At 49.1% G+C, this 16,944-nt stretch overlaps 1 protein-coding gene across 1 annotated transcript in view; it reads left to right on the top strand.

The window, feature by feature from the left end:
* The window catches only part of ZNF516 (zinc finger protein 516), a 137,311-nt gene that overhangs the window by 27,663 nt on the left and 92,704 nt on the right, over positions 1 to 16,944 (top strand). Inside the window, exon 2 of the mRNA XM_025365530.1 lies at positions 4,221 to 4,334. The gene's annotated coding sequence lies outside the window, so the exon portion shown is untranslated. The remainder of the gene's footprint in view (positions 1 to 4,220; positions 4,335 to 16,944) is intronic.

Genomic DNA, 16,944 nt, shown 5'->3' with positions numbered 1-16,944 from the left:
GCACTCATTTGTGTCCTTCGTTTATTACTTTATATGTAGCTGCCCTGAGGGGGATGGGATGCATATAGTTATTCGATAACTGGACTTGAATTTATTTGGTAAAGAAAACTCAGGGATCGAACGGGCTTACAGTTTGAACATGCCTGCAAATGCAGGAAATTGCTAAACTTCTGCTTTGAAAATAAGGCGGCCCATGTAGATTGCAACATGCTTTTGAGGTGTGGCCTTTGAGGGGGCTGGGGCTGTTGTCTTTCTCAAGATCCCAGTTAGGAAGGAGCAGCAGGAACTCCGCTCTGGTTTGGACCTCCCCGCCACCACCTTTTCTCCGAAGCCTTGTTGTCCCCTCCTTGCCTGAGCACTTACCTGCAGCCTCCAGGAAAGCCCAGCACCTGTGGACTTTGTAATTCCAGCACCGCCCCCGAGGTGTGCTTAACATCTAGTTAGGGCGAGAGAGATCTCAGGGCAGAGCCTTTGCCCAAATCATTTCCTCTCTGGGACGAGAGACATGCAGGACTTCCTGCCAGCCCAGAGGGGCTGTGAGCTGCACGTTCAGCGAGGCCAAGGCTGCCTCTGCCTGATTTTACTTCCCAGAGGCCAGTGTCTCCTGGGTTTTCCCTCTCTGGGGCCCCCATGCCTCCCGGGGCTTTTTGCCTGAACCTCTGGGTGGTCCCTCCCTGTGAGACTGCAGAACCGGGGTCCTGCCCCAGGGCCTCCCCTTCCCGTGTTTGCTCCCCACGTTCACAGCCCGTGGCATCGCTGCCATAGACTCCAGGTCCTGGTGATATCCTGGTGAAGGGACTTCTGTGTCATCCTGTCTCCTGTTGTGTCAGCTGTGCGTGTCCCAGCAGGGATGACCCTCGTCCCCTGTGCACATGCAGGGTCCCTTCTCCACTTTTCCAGCCCCTGCTCCAGGCACATGTGCCCACTGGGTGTCTTCCCTCACACCCATCCCAGGCTTGGCTGGCAGGCGCCACTGCGTCGCCTGTGCCACGCTGTCTAGACAGCCTGTCCACAGGGCCTCTTTCTCCCTGACTAGATCTCCTGGAGATGTGTGGCCCTGGCACCTGCAGGGAGCACTTGGGTCCGGCTGTACCAGCCAAGCAGCCTCTTTGGTGTCCCTGCCGTCCCACCTGGCTTGGTCCTTGTGGGCCTCCCAGATGCTGGTAGGCTGGCGAGCATGCAGAGCCTCGGCCTCCGGGCCAGCATCCTGTTCGCGTGGCAGCATGGGTGTGCCATTATGGGAGTGGGGAACTGACAGAGACCTAAATGCTGTTCTCAAGGGGCAGGACGTCCTGAGGCTCCCAAGGGAATGGAGTCTCTGGTGCAAGGACCCTCCCTGTGCCGCTGCCTGCGAAGCAGCAGAGAGTGAGGTGGCTGCCTCGGGTGGGATGGAGTCTATCTGTGAGAAGCATCCTAGGAGTAAACCCAGTAATTAGTGTCGTAAATAACATCTCTCTGAGATCCTGAATTAACATCGCTCCCAAGGGAATGTGATGGTTTCCAGCATGGCTTAGACCGTTGCCCAGGGACGTTAGAAGTAGGGGGAAGAAACAGTTGATCGTCAAAAAATGCATCGAGAGAGAACTGCTTGGGACCTCTTTAAATTTAAAATGGTGTGTCTCTGGCCAGCAGAAGTTTGAACTGGGAAGTGTGTTGAACAGAAGGGTTTGGGCGCAATCTAGGCGTTCCTGGGATTTCGCCTTTGCTGTCCCAGGAGCTCATTTGGGAGCCTGTGCTGCGCTCAGATCCTTCTTCCAAGTCCCTCCTGGTCCCTGACGGCTCCTTGGTCCATCTCTGTTTCCGTGACCATCACACTTCTGAGGAGGACTGGCCGGGCGTTTTGTGGAACCCATAAGCTCCAGGTCCTGGTGATGTCCTGGTGAGGGGACTTCCGTGCCCTCAGTTTGGGTTCTTGCGTGTTTTCCGATTGGTTAGTCCAGGGTAATCATTCTTGGGAGGAAGACCCGCAGGGGAGAGGCCCTTCTCATCACAACACATCAGGGGTTGGTCTTTAAATGTTTGTTTGTATTTTTGCCTCTTTCCAGCCCTGCCTTTGTCTGTTACTGGTGAATACATCTGAAAGTAAAGGTGTAAAGTTTCTTCCCTGTCTGTCCCTGGAACCCGTAGCATTTCTCCCATATGGCGTCCAGGGATGCTGCAGGGTCCGACTTCCTCAGACGTAGATGGGCCCCCTTGGCCCAAGGGAAATAGATTTTTAAAAAGGCCTGTTTCTCCTTTGAGTTTCCTTGACTAGGGAATCTCTCCTTTTCTGCTGTCGAAGAGTAAGATCATTTTTGTTTCTTCTGCCCTGTTCCACCTGTAACTGCCAGGTCTGAAGCTGGTGCCCAGGGGCAGGAAAGCATCTCTGGACGCGCATAACCCTGAAACCTTGGTCTCAACCCCTGTGGCCTGTGGAAGAGGGGAAACTAAGCCAGAAAATAGCTTGTGCTTAGTTTAAAAAACTGACACATGTTGAAGACACAGTGTCCAGCAGATAGTGTGGATGACCACACCATTTTGGTGCACGATGCATGCCAGCCTTGAGCTGTGCGGCGAGCCCTGGGCCCTGGCGGCTCCCCTCGAGGTTGCCTGAAGGTGAGAAGGGTGGAGCTGCCCTCTTTGGATGCATGGCTGTATCCCTGGGGTCGCATTCCAGTAGTTTCTCTGCATCACTAAAGATACTGGGGCTCTGGCATCCATTCCCACTTGGGCTCCTCCAACCGCATAAGGCTCCCATGATTCATCCCCTACCCTTCAAAAGATGCCTTGACTAAATCATAAAAAAGGGAGACTTTTTAACTTTTCCGTAAGTGAGATGACAAGGCTGGGGGTGCCAGAGAGGCCTCACAAGTCCAGGAGGCCACTGTCCCGTGTCACTGTGCATCACCCTGCCTTTCCACATAGGTCTGGGGGCTCTGCACCTCTGTCTCCATGACTCTTGGGATTTCCCAGAGATGCTTCTGAGAGATCTGACTGCCAGCTTGAGACAGCAAAGGTGCCAGTCATGCCATGCCACCTGTGAGTCCCACTTTTTTTTTTTTGAGACTGAGTCTCACTTTCTCACCCAGGCTGGAGTGCAGTGGCGTGATCTCGGCTCACTGCAACCTGCGCCTCCTGGGTTCAAGCAATTCTTCTGCCTCAGCCTCCCGAGTAATTGGGACTACAGGCACATGCCACCACACCTGGCTAATTTCGTTTGTATTTTTATTACAGACCGGGTTTTACCATGTTGGCCAGGCTGGTTTTGAACTCCTGACCTCAAGTGATCCACCCGCCTCGGCCTCCCAAAGTGCTGGGATGACAGGTGTGAGCAACCGCGCCCAGCCTTGAGTCCCACTTCTGAGACTGTAGATGGAGAAACGTTGTGTGATGCTGTAAAGAACGGGAAGTGACGGGGAGATCTTGTTTCTGTGGATCTTCATCTTTTTTCTTTTTGAAAAAGCGTGTATAATTCAGGACTGAGAACAAGCTTTGAAGTACTGCTTATTGCTCATGCAGTGTAAATGGTTTATTATGAGTATTTTGTAAGTGTCCATTTTAAAGCTCGCTGTCAAATCTCTTGGGAATGACTTTCAGGTCTGGTGAGAGCTGTGCCACACCCTGAAACATTTGGGATTTCGTGGTCCCAGGTTTACGTGGGACACCTATTTCAGTGGGCATGTCTGCGTTGTGGTCACAGACTGGTTCCCCAGTCCCCCGGTCTGTTTGTAAACTCAGATGCTGCAGGGGAAGGTGGCTAGGTGCTGCCCCACAGACCCATCTCCAGGAAGAGCAAGAGCCACCCAGGGGCCTGGCATTTCTGGCGGTCGGCAGTGTGACGTGCACACCAAGCACAGGCCATGCCAGGAGCTCAGTGCATATGCATAGCAGGTATTCCCTGGTGACATTTTGATAGCCTGGATTGACAACCAAATGCAGATTGTTGCGCTGCTACAGTTAGGTGTTCTCCTGGTTACCTCTGCTGCCGAGTTTGTGCTGTGACTGTTGAACGCTTCTCCTGCTCCTGGCTGCCCCTCACAGATGTGGGAAGTCCTATTAGAAACCGCACTCTGTGGGATTTTGCTAGCAGCCCCACTTGGGGTGATTTAATTCATTCTGAAAATAACTACGGTAGCCCCAGAAAGTCCTTGGGCATTGTCTTAATTTTTCTTAAAGAGAAGCAGTGGCAAACGGTTCTTAACAACATAATTTGATGAATACTAAACTTTTCATCATTTCAGAATCTGAGAGAGGCCGAGTGGAGTTCGGTCCTTCTCTGAACAGTTTTAGCTGAGAGTACCAGCATCCAACTGGGAGCACTGTCTTTGCGTTTCCACATTCCCAGGAAAGCCCAGGTAGGTGCAGTTGGATCACCTTCCTGTCAATCCGTCCGACTGCTGTTTCACAGACCTGCAGTTTTGATCAAGCTTAAAACAACAGTTTTTACTTTGTGGTGTAGGGTTACTTTTCTTGGCATAGCTAGAAAAATGTAAAATGATGGTAAATAGAATAAAACTAATTAAACCAGAGCACATAACTGTGAAGCTGCCTCCGTGGGCTACTTCGATGAGGACATAGGGATCACAGTGTGAATGAGGGTTTTCGGCTGAAAAACAGCCAGTGTGAGCTGATCGTAGAACTTGGTGCTCCTGGGGCAGGGGTCCATTCATTTTTATGATCCGGAAAAGTATTGCTTGAGGACATTAGCTTGCATATAAGACCCACTTTCTTTTCTTGCTCAAGTTTGCACAGCTTATTAGAGTTGGGCGATGTTTTTGGGCAGACAGCTCTCTTCCCTTCTGGGAGGTGCTGGAGCAGAGCTGCCTGACGCAGTGATGGAATTGTGTGGTGCAGGCTTCATCTGCGTCCGCAGAGGGACAGGTTTCGGTTGCTACCAGGCGGGTCTTTAATGAGGTGGACCGCTCATCTCGCTGCTGAGACCTGCCCTGATGGCGATGCTCCTAAACTAAAGGGGCATTGGAGGAGTGCCTGTGTTGGACTGTAGGTCCTTTGTAGGAACAGGAAGACGTGGTGTGAACTATCTTCTGTTGTTTCTCAGTAATTGATTGGGTCATCATTGGATTAAAGTGGCAAAATGGTTTTGGGTCATCGTTTAATTAGTGAAATGGTTTTCTTGGGATTCGGACAAAGCTGTCTCTGAGTTTTGCAAATCTTGAACTGCCGGTGCAGGTCCTGCCCACTCCCCACCACGATGGGGTGGCCTGTGGCGTGGAAGTGTGTCCTGTGGGCATGGTCACCAGCACTCATCAGCGGAGGCTGGACAAACGCTTCTGTGGCAGAAACACTTTGAAAAAAAGGTAGATGCTGGAAGGAAGATACAAAATGTGATATTAATTTAAAAGGTAATTGGATGTGGGAAGGGTGGGGGAGCCAGGGCCCGCGCGCTTGATCTCCAGGCTTGGGCAAGGTCATCTCCACAGAGTCAGAGGACGAGGGTGGAGGAGATATCTCCCACACCCCACGCCTGCAGGGCTGGGCGCCGCACCTTTCCTGTCCAGGTGAGGCTGTCCAGGGTTTCTTGCCTGCTAGCTGGTCCGGCCCATGGTGGGCACTCGGGGGTCACCTGTTGAGCATCTGATTAGACCTGGGCCCTTTACCTGTTGGTGACGAGCCTCAAGCTGGTTCTTGTGTGATCCCTGCATGTTTCTGGTGCTGCTGAACCTCGGATGGAGATCTGAAGAGGAAGGGATCTTGAATTTGCCAAGCACCCACTGTGTGCCAGGCACCTGTTTAAGCACCTGATGTATGTTTTCTGATTTTACATTTGGGTGGCAAGATTGCAAAACGTTTGTGTCCTACAAATGAATTTCCGACAATCGCAGAAATTATAGGTGACAAATGACTCCTTCCACCCCCAAATTTCCTCTAAGGGCCACATTAAATAGGGTGATTCAGGGCTTCTCAAGTGGTGTAGACCAACAGCTGGGTCCCAGGTGTGTGGAGATGCTGGTTCCCTGGGCCATCGTGGTCGGGGAGGCAGCAGAGAGTGGGAAAGGTGGCGTGTGCTGCAGGCCTCGGAGGAAGCCAGTATGGTTTTCACAGTGCCTGTTACGGTCATGGTGACCAGTGTTCTGTTAGAGGCACTGGCCTCACCATTGAATGGTCAGTGTGCGGTGATGAGGGAGCGTCCAAGAGGAGCTTGGCTTAGGCAGATAAGTCAGCCCTGTTCAGTATGTTGTTATTCTCATTTATTTATTTACTTACTTATTGAGACGGAGTCAGGCTCTGTCCCCCGGGTTGGAGTGCAGTGGCACGGTCTTAGCTCACTGTAACCTCTGCCTCCCGGGTTCAAGTGATCGTCCTGCCTCAGCCTCCCAAGTAGCTGGGATTATAGGCATGCACCACCATGCCTGGCTAATTTTCTTTTGTAGTTTTAGTAGAGAGGAGGTTTCACTGTGTTGGCCAGGCTGGTCTCCCTGACCTCAATTGATCCACCTGCCTCGGGTTCCCAAAGTGCTGGGATTACAGGTGTGCGCCACCAAGGCGGGCAGTGTGTTGTTTAAAAAGGCCCTTCAATTACTTCTGGAAAACCAAAGGGGTAAGTAATTACCCGCCATGAACCAACGAGGCGATCATGTGGCGTGGCTTCTCCATTTTGGGAATTTTGAGTCTTATTTTCACTCTAGCTTTTTGCAAGTGGTTTCTGTCTTGGGGTGTGCTCTGGCGTCGCTTACACAATTCCAGAACCTCTCTAGCCCTGAACAGAAGCAGAGTAGAGCTGTCTACTGGTCTTTCATGAGCAACTGGACTCGTTGAAAAAGGGAGGAAAACAGGGTCGATCAGCCCCCCTTCCCCCCAGTTTTTGTTCCTGGTCGGTGGCCGACTTGCCAGCTGCTCAGGATGGTGGCCTCCTGCTTTGTGTTGATTTGGGGTCTTAGAGGGTCATAGGTGATGGCCACTGTGGTCGCTTTTGTAGCCTCTGGCGTTACTTTGTATTTCGATTGTACCCCTTTTATTGGAAGGTCAAGGAATGTTCTGACAACTCCAGAATGCTCATTCCAGGCACCAGAGGGCGGGGGCCTGGAAGGTGGGGACGGGGAGGCAGGGAGATAGGGAATGGGCTCACAGCCTTGGCGAGGGGTGTGGCTCACAGCTTGGACCCTCAGTGTCCTCGTCCGTCTCTCGGAGACGGAGGAGGGCCCTGGACGGTGAGTGCAGGCGGAGGACGGTGAGTGCAGGCAGGTGGAGGACGGTGAGTGCAGGCGGAGGACGGTGAGTGCAGGCGGAGGACGGTGAGTGCAGGCGGGGGACGGTGAGTGCAGGCGGGGGACGGTGAGTGCAGGCGGCGCACGGTGAGTGCAGGCGGGGGACGGTGAGTGCAGGCGGAGGACGGTGAGTGCAGGCGGGGGACGGTGAGTGCAGGCAGAGGCGCCTCCTGAGCTCTGTGCCAGGATGAGGATTTATGATTGCTCACAGCACCAGGAGTCACAGGAGTTCGCCTGTTTCAGCCTTCGGATGAGTGTTGCCCCTTGCTGTGTTTGGTGGGCACATTCTGACGAACGAGTCCTGGTCCAGAAATGCCGTGCGGTGTTTTCTGGGCATTCTTCCCATTTGCTAGTGGAAGCATTCCTTGGCGTATGTTGATAGTGGTTAAAAGACGGCATTCTAGCACGGTGGACGTGATTCATTATTTGGGACTGGTGAGACAGACCTGCCCGATGCCAAGGAGGCTGCCTACTTAAAGACCCCACCTGGCGTTTCTTTATCATCAGCATGTTCTTTCTTGTGCCTGCTGGATCGCCCGTTCTTAGCCTGCCCGCCACCGTCTAGCCTCATCTCCGGGGGCCTGCAGTTGGCCCTGAATCTGCCCGCGTTGTGATGGGATACCCACTGCACTGCAGGAGCAGTGCCCAGTGTGGCATGAGGCTTCCCATTCTCCCTCCTGCCCTGCCACTTCCTGAAGCCCCGCGTCAGGTCCGGGGGAGGTTGGGCCACTCTGACTCGGGCTACGGAGCTGCTGGACTTTTAAAGGCTTGGTGTTGAGAAGTGTTACTGTTGGCATCATGGCAGACAGTGCTGGAATACCTTCCAAGGGAGGCGACACGGTCCCCGATGGGGTGCACACGGCCGCCACATCCCGAAGGGCACAAATCCTGGGCCGAGCTCAGGGCCAGCTTGGCATGAGAAGCCTCCTTGGCTGCCAGTGGAGGGCTAGAGTTTTCTCCCACAACGGAGGCTAGGATGGCTGTTCTCAGAGAGCTTGGGTGCCTATGGAAGGGCGCAGTGATGTTGAGTGGATGGTGGCCATAGGTCAGGGCTGTCACTGGCCCAGGATTTCCCAAGCTGGTGCTGGGTCTAGTGTGCCTCCTGCAGTGACCGTGCATGGAAGAGAAGCTGAAGCTCAGGGTAGGGATAGAGCGCCCGACACACGAGAGGGGCGGCAGGTGGGCCCAGCACCCCGTCACTGCTGCAGCGACTGGCTCTGTGCAAAGCTGGTAATCCAGGCACATAGGCGCGAGTGTTGCTGGTAGGTTGTTGGAAGTGGACATGCGTGTTTGCCTCCAGGTAGGGTATTTGAATGAGTGCTTTTGTAGGTTAAGAGATCACACACATGTGCTCTCTCTCTCTCAGACACACACACCCTCAGGCGCACCAGCACATGCTCACACATGACACAGTCTCTCTCATGTCTACCCAACTGCTTCCACACTCACCGTTATACACTCTAACCCTTACACGCAGGCATGCACACACATGACAGTGAGGCCTGGCATTGGCCGCAGCGCGTGCCCCCTCCTGTGGGTGCTGAGTGCTACTCCCGTGCCCTTGGTCCTCTCGGGGACGGGATTCCCTTCATACCTCTGTAGAAAATGCCCCCGACACATCTGTGTTGGGAGGGAGAGCGAGCCTCGTGCAGGATGCTTGCTTGGGAGAGAAGCACAAGAGTCTCTGAAAATAGGAACCTTTTAACTCCACCCCACTCATGTTTTCTTTTTCTTTTTTTTTTTTTTTTGAGTCTTGCTCTGTCGCCCAGGCTGGAGTGCAGTGGCGCAATCTCGGCTCACTGCAGTCTCCGCCTCCCGGGTTGACGCCATTCTCCTGCCTCAGCCTCCCTAGTAGCTGGGACTACAGGCGCCCGCCGCTGTGCCCGGCTAATTTTTTCTATTTTTAGTAGAGATGGGGTTTCACCATGGTCTCGATCTCCTGACCTTGTGATCCGCCCGCCTCGGCCTCCCAAAGTGCTGGGATTACAGGCGTGAGCCACCGCGCCCGGCTTCTTTTTCATAATTTTCCTCACAAAGCACCTTTTTGTAAGGACTTGGGCCCGTCAGGAATTGGAGCTCCATGCACTGCAGGTCTGCAGTGCTGTCTGTAGGGTTTTGGAAACTGCAACTTTTAAGTGAAAAACGATGTAAAATGAAACTCATGTTTCCTTTTTACATCAGCTTTAAAACAAAACGACTTTATCAAGGACTTCTGTTTGTCATTTCGCATCAAGTTGCAGTTTCCAAGAAGCTATAGATGATGTTAACTGGGGACTTACTGTGGCACTTATTAGCTAAGTAAAAGATGGCATTGAAGCGTCAGGAGAAAAATAGCCCTCTGCTTATTTAAAACTGTGGTACGCCTGATGTGCGAGGTAAACGTATCCAGCCGGGGTGGGTATCATTTCAAATAAATAGCTGCAAAGTACATTGGGCCTTGAAGGTGAGAAGAAGCTTATCTCTGCAGAAGTAAAACAGTATTTTCCATTTGTGTCCTAGTGAGCTGCCTTTCAGAGTGGCATGGAAAGGAATTTTCCTGCTGGATTCCAAGACTGGATGGACATGTTCTTATAAAGGGAACCTCCTTGGGTTTAAGCAAATGTTGATTATTTCTGGCAGCCTTCTGTTCCTGAGACCCAAGTCAGTGGTGGGAGTGGCCCCCATATCACTCCTTTTTATTTTTATTTTGAGACAGGGTGTCAGTCACCCAGGATGGAGTGCAGTGGTGTGATCATGGCTCACTGCAGCCTCGACCTCCCCAGCGGCAGAGATCTTCCCGCCTCAGCCTCTTAAGTAGCTGGGACTACAGGCATGCGCCACCACGCTCGGCTAATTTTTATTTTTTAATCTTTATATAGAGATGGGGTCTTGTTTTTTTGCCCAGGCTGGTCTTGAACTCCTGGGCTCAGGTGATCCTTACGCCTCAGCCTCCCAAAGTGCTGGCATTACAGGCCCCGCCCACCTCCCTCTTTAAAGCATGATTTTGCACTTGGTTTTTAGTTTTGGAAGATTTCTTAGCATAGTTTCCCTTAAGGGATTTAAGAACTAGTTTGAGATAACTGCCCTTCTTAAAGAAAACAAATATGGCTCTGCTTATCAGAAGTGGAGATATGTTCAGTTTAAGAAGGAGAGAAAGCTTAACATTGTTTATAAATCTTGAAGCTCCTTGAGAACTTTCCAGAAAGGAATCTTCCATGCAAGGAACATTTGTAGATCTTTTTCTTTGCCACATACGTGTGGTGTAATAAATGTATACTACACATGCTTAAAGGGGAATGTCTTTTTGTTCACTGCGTGCTGTCTTACTGGCAGGCCGCATAACCCTTCTGCGCTGTCAGCTTAATTTAGCCTGATGACAAATCTGAAGCCTGTGGTCTTCCCTTTCTGTGGCTTCCACTGTTGCAGATAAAACAGGTGGTACCTGCGCGTGATGTACCCGGCCTCACAGCACAGTAGAACAGAGGCATATTTAGTGCAGCAGAGGGATTTTGGAAAACAACAAAACTCAGAGTAAATGTAAAACAAGAAATGGAAAGCAGCATTACATGTTTGCATGAATAGCTTGGAAAAAGGATTTTAGGTGTAGAGCTGAGAAAGTATTTGGGTTTAGGATGGAGCCACAGCCCCCCATCCCCAACCCACGCGAATCAGTGAGTTTTGCCTTTTGAGTTACGTTACCCGGATAAAGATGCAGCAGCGGGGGCTCGACCTGCACCTCCATTCTGACCGTCGGGTTTGACTGTGTGGCCCAGTGAGAATGAGCACACACACATTCCCGGGAGGAAGCCTGGGCTGTGGATGGCAGGCTAAAGTTACGAAGCACGTTAAGGGCATCCTGATGCTCTGGACTTGGGTGGATTCCTCCTCAGCTTGAAGCTGTGGGTCCCAGAAGGCTGGCCGGGATAGACTAATCCCTGAGCCGACTTTAACACACTGGTTTATGTGACTTAACACCAGCTAAGTGGATGACAGTCTCCTTCTTAGTTATTGATGGATAAATGGAAGCAAGAGTTTGGGGCCTTTATTTGAGCAAGGTCTCCAGCGTGCTTACCTCTTTGCCTCCAATTCTTAGTCATCCAGATTTTGTTTTGCAGCAAGGTCCCTGAATAGGCGCCACCGCTCATCACCCCAGGGTTAGCCAGGCAGAAAAAGGTTCTGCTTGAGCAGTTTAAGCTGCCAAAGAAATCAGGCCAGGAGCGTGAGCTAAAGTGAGCATCTATTGTTTCACGTTCGCCGGGGCTCCTGAGAAGAGGGCGAGCAGCGATGCTGTCTTTATCTGGAGTGACAAAGGAGTGAGTGAGTTTGGTGGCATCTCATTATTGATGGGACCTGCCATCCTCCTTGAGTTACAGACGACACCTGACTGTGTGAGGACGCCGAGCTCAGTCTCGGGGAGGGGAACAGGGAGGTAACAATGGTCTCTCTGGTTGTCAATTGTGCTTATTGAAGAATCATGGAATAGCAGCTCACGTAGATAATCGAGGTGGAAGCACGCTTTGGAGTCATTTTATTTGTCGGTACCTTGTTGGTTCAGTGGGCAAGCCACACACCCGCACTCATTTTCTTTCTCTCCCACAGAGGCTTGTGCATGGAGAGCTCCATGTAGCACGTCACATGTGTAAGTGCAGAGTCTTTGTGAGACAGACTTGCATTGGCGCATCTCACGTGCCTGTTGAGAGTAAGTTTATAAGTAGCCTCCTCTTTCACTAGGTACTTGTTTCTGTGGTTTGTTTTCATAAAGGCGAATGTAATTTTCTTGAACCAGACGTGATAGTATCTGGAAACACAAGCATGGGCTGCCAGGGGCTTCTCCTTGCTCTCCTGTCTGCCCTTGGCTGTGCTTCCACCCTGCTGAATGGCAGCAGAGAGGCCTGGGTGGGCCTGAGTCCTTGAAGTCCCCCACCTGTGCCGGCAGTGATCCTTTCCAGTCTCCATCTGTCCCCGAGCAATGCCTTGCACATCTGTTCACAACATTTGCATTGGACAAATCAGAGAAAAGGAGTGGAGGGTTGTGTGTGTTGCTGTGTGCCTCCAGGTTGGGGTGGGAGGAAAAGAGAGAGAGGAAAATGACCGTGGTCGTGGAGTGAAAGCTTTCTCCACTGCATAGACCCATGACTGTTCTGACCTTAATTTCAAAGATGGACCTTCTCTGACCAGACAGACTATCCAGCTGTAGTCACTGAATTAGTGCCATGGTCTTCGAGTTCTTGGAAAATGTTTGCAAAGCAACCGTGTGACTGCTGTGTGTCTTTCTGTTTGACTTAGGACCGCTTTCCCCCATTAACATGTAACACTTTATTCCCATATAACCCGGGCTGGGATAAAGAGTAGATAGCTCTCCTGTTTGGGGACCAAGGGGATGGGGGCGGGGTTGGCAATTTTGAAGGTAAACATTATGCCTTGTTACGTTTTATATTTATTTTTACCAGAAGCTGTTGCTGGGCAAGATGTTTTGGCTTAGAAAAAGGCGCCCACCCTCATTTCTGCAAGGTTGTTTATGATCACTTCAGGTGTAAAGTTTGCTTAACTTTTGTAGCTGAATAATGTAACAACATTGTTACAGGGAGTTGCAGTGGAATTTTGCTTGTTTATCCTTTTTTGTTCCCTGCAAGGAAAGAATAGATCTTCTTTTATCTTCAAAACCTGGAACTTGCAGCAATGTGTCATTAAGTGTGTTTGAAAAAATATTTTTAGACAGGCAGTGCAGGGTAGATCCTATGGAGATGTGACTTCATGTTTTTGTCAGGAATTGCTCTTTGTAAACATTCTCTGATAGATCACTCTCCTTAAGCGGCTGAAATAGCCGACTGCTTTCAGAGGTGCTGTGTATGTTAGTGATAAACTAGGTCATGTTACAGTCATTATTGGCAGTAATGGAGCTGGAAAATTCAAACTGGTTACAGTATATGTACTATATAAAGTAAAGCATTTGGGGAAGATTTGTCCTTTAGTAATTTTGATTGTCTTATAGTATTGATTGGTGTTTGTACAGTGATAGACAAAATCTTAAGTAATGCCTTGTACGATATGCCTTTCAGTTATCCTATCAAAATCTTTTCAGTTTCAGGGTATCTGTTTTTTTCTTTTAACACAAAATGTGTAAGCAATTGCTTAGAATTCAGTGAAATTGATTATTGATGTGTTATTTTTTCTCTATGAGCTCTTAATGAAGGGATTTTTTTGGACGCTGACTTCTGTGCTAAACAGCACTACCTCGGAAGGTAATGTTTAACAGAATGCTTTATGGCTTACTGCATATAATTATCTCTCTTTGTATTCTTGGGCACAGTTCTTTCTTTCATTTGATGGTGGGGACTTCTAGGGTCTTTCACAAAAAGCACAGAGGAATGAGAAAATGTCAGATAGGCATTAATTGCAATCTGTATTCTTATACTGGGAGAGAAATGTTGGTTTTAATCAAGTGGTTGGAAAATAGGACTGTGTGTTTGGGAGGCAAACATTGTTCTTTGCTACTGGTTTACATGGCACAGTATATACACAGCTTATTCGTAGAAACAAATTTCAGATAAAATATATTTTATGGTAACTAATGGAAATTTCAAAAAAGCGTGTTGAGTAACGATAGGAATGTCACCCAGTAAAAAACTACAAGTTTCTGCACGATCGTTTTGTTTTCACTGCTGATCATTTCTAAGAAAAATTTTAAGAGATTTTATATTAAGACACACTGAATTAGTTAACAGTTTCCACAGTTTTGAGTTTAGGCTCCGCAAAATCTTTAAGCCACTTTTCAATTGGGTTCTCGCTGCAGTTCATCGAAGGTCTTCTGATTTTCCATATTTGCTTTAAAAATAGAAATTGATGAGTTTTCATTTTCTCTGGTGTTCCCAGGTTTTCAGTGTCCCCGAGTTATGCGCAACTTCAGCTTTAACTATCGTGGTGTAGGATGTAGACAGAGTCAAAGTGAAAATCCGGTGCTTCCACGGCTCTTGTAATGAGGAGCGAGTGATTTGTTCTGTTTTTGTGGGAAGCAGAGCGGCCCCTCAGTGACCACAGGACTTCATCTGAGCCGTGGGTTTGGGGGAGACGCAATTCTGAGCTTCTGGAAATGGGGCTCTTAATGGAAATGTTGACAAGATCATTAACTATACTAGCAACGCCGGCTGCTCCAGAAGCCTGGATTTACCTCCAAATCCCTAACGCCAGCTCTTTGTGGCAGACGAGGGGGCTCTAAACAGCACATTTATCTGCAGAAAATTATGGGGTAGGCTCTGGATCCTGTTATTTTTTAGTTTTGTGAAGTTTACTGTTTTAGTGATTGGCAAAGCAACTACTTAATATTAAGAATTGGGAAATAGTAAATAGTAAATGACAAGTAACAATAATGCATTAATTTTGGAGGCTTCTTCTCTTCTGATATAAAAATAGCCACCCCCTTTTCTTCATTTTCACACGGACACTCCTTTATTAACGTCTCTAGAACTACTTTGAATTTCCCAGGACATGCTAATGACTGTGGAAAGAAAATTTCCATATCCTTCCTCATTTTTTTCTTGGACTTTTCTGAATATAATCCATAATTAGATTATGTATTCAGCTGCCCTCCTCCCCCAGGTCATATTTCAGTAAAAGGACACACGGGCAGCTTCATACTAGTGATGTTCAAGGGACTTCGAGAATATATTGTGATACTGTCTTTATTCTTAGCAAATGTTCTTCTATTTGAACTTACGTGGAAGATGGAGTTCTCTCTTTTCTCTTGGACCAGGAATTAATTTGTTTTTTTTGACAGTTTGTGGTAAACAACTTCATAAAAGGTAACCTACTTGCGGAAGAATAACATTTAGGTCATATATGCATTTTGGCTATAAATAGCGTGATGACTCCAGCCCGTGGTCTGAGGTGCAGAGCCGGAGCAGGCTGTGCTTAAAGGATCAGAGTTCGCATACTAAAGCCTTATTACAGACAGTTCCTTACATTGGGGGACTAGCATGTTGGCACTTGCTTTGATTTATTTGGGGGGTGCTAAATAATTTAAAGACAACCTTTGTTTTAGAAAATGGAGTTTTTCATTCTCCTTCACTCTACCTTGTTTTCTGAACAAAGCCAGCTGGAGACTTACTTCTAAAATGAATGTTTTGAGCAGAAAGACCTAAGCACATTGTTCTCTGGCTGCCCCCACATCAGGTCTGTTGTGGTCAGGGGGCCGTGTTTCTGCTCGCGGCTGCTGCCTGGGATAGTGGTGTTTTGTGTCCTCTTTCCCCTCGTGGGGGAGGTGGGTGGAGTTTCTTGTGAATGCTGCCGATTCTGGTCGCCTTTTATTCATTTCTTCTTCTTAGAGTGGAAATGTAGCTGGTTCATAATGGATTATTGATTGGTCTGAGAACAGCAGCCGCCTCCAGGCCTGTCATCGGCCGTACTTACTCTCCCAATAGTGAATGCATCACTTTATGGGGCTCTTCGGGACCCCAGTCTGGGGACTATAAGCCTGTAATTGTTACTGGTGTACAGAATGGTTTGTAGGGAGAGGAACTCTTCATTGTTGTGATGGAATTTTCCCCCATTTGTTGAGAGAATAGGCTTTTTGTCTCAGTAGTAAGATAAGCTTGTCCAGGATGTTAATGATGTATTTTAATTCATGGTTCATAATACTACAGTGTAACTAGTGAAGCCCGTCTCATTGTTTCCCAGAGAACAAACACACACAGTATACTCAAACACCAACTGGGCCTTGCACCCACTCAGCACACGCACGGGCTTCTGCGCAGACCCCGTGGTAGCTGTGGCCGGGACAAACCGCGTCTGAGAATCGCCCTTCAGAAACGCACCAGCGGTAGTTGCTCTTTTAGATTTGATGGTTTGCCTTTTGGAGCCATGATATGCCTTTGCAGACAGCCCTGTGCATATCTGAAGCATTCTGTCTGCTTTGAGCTTGTTGGCGTTTTCCCCTCCCTCCCCGATTCCTCCCGATCACTCCAACCCCTCCTGAGGAATGCCCTGTCAGCAGAGGTGTGCGCAGGACCGGGCCGTCGCCCCCCCTGCACCCGCGGACATCCATCCCGGGCTGACATCGATACCCCCCCGGAAGGTGGTCAGAGAGGACGCAGACGGGGATAAGTAAAGCCACATGGCGTCGAGGGAGCCAGGGCTGTTTCAGGACGGCGATAAGGTTAATTCATGAACCAGAACTGAAAAAAAGGGCAAGCTAGATAGGCATTTGGAAAGCAGCACCCACTTCAGCGTTGCTTCCCTCCTCTGACACATGCTGGTTGCGGCGACTTTGTGCAGGAAATGGGACTTTCAGTTTTCCTCTTGCTCCTTTGTTCCTCCCTGGTGTCTCCCTGTCAGCTTTGCTTGGTTTCCGCAAACTTTAAGAGTTAGGTTGTTTCGGAAATGACTCTGGAATATGAGAGCATATTTGGGTAGCCTTCTGGTGCCTTTTTCGGGGTAAGATGTTGATAAAGTCAACTTTGATAGTTGTGGGGAAATCAGTACAAAACCATTCAGCTTTTGTTTCCTACTGGTTTAATTCACAGAGCAGAAAATGGCAAAATTTCCTGTTGATTTCAGAGACATAGTTACTATTTTAAAATATAAGATGTTTTACAGTTTTTCCCTGGTAACGCCATATTTAACTGGTCAGAACGTTATTGTTGAAAATAAGGAAGAGGAAACCTCCACCGTGTTACTGATTTTTTACCTCGTGAAGTGCTGGAAGGGATAGTTAGGAATGCCAGAATACACTGCATTTTGGCAGATGTTCGTGAGAGTTCGTGTT

The sequence above is a fragment of the Theropithecus gelada genome, chromosome 18, assembly GCF_003255815.1.
Source record: "Theropithecus gelada isolate Dixy chromosome 18, Tgel_1.0, whole genome shotgun sequence".
NCBI lineage: Eukaryota > Metazoa > Chordata > Mammalia > Primates > Cercopithecidae > Theropithecus > Theropithecus gelada.
Note: the sequence above shows the minus strand (reverse complement) of the source record. Positions and strands in the feature narration are given on the sequence as shown.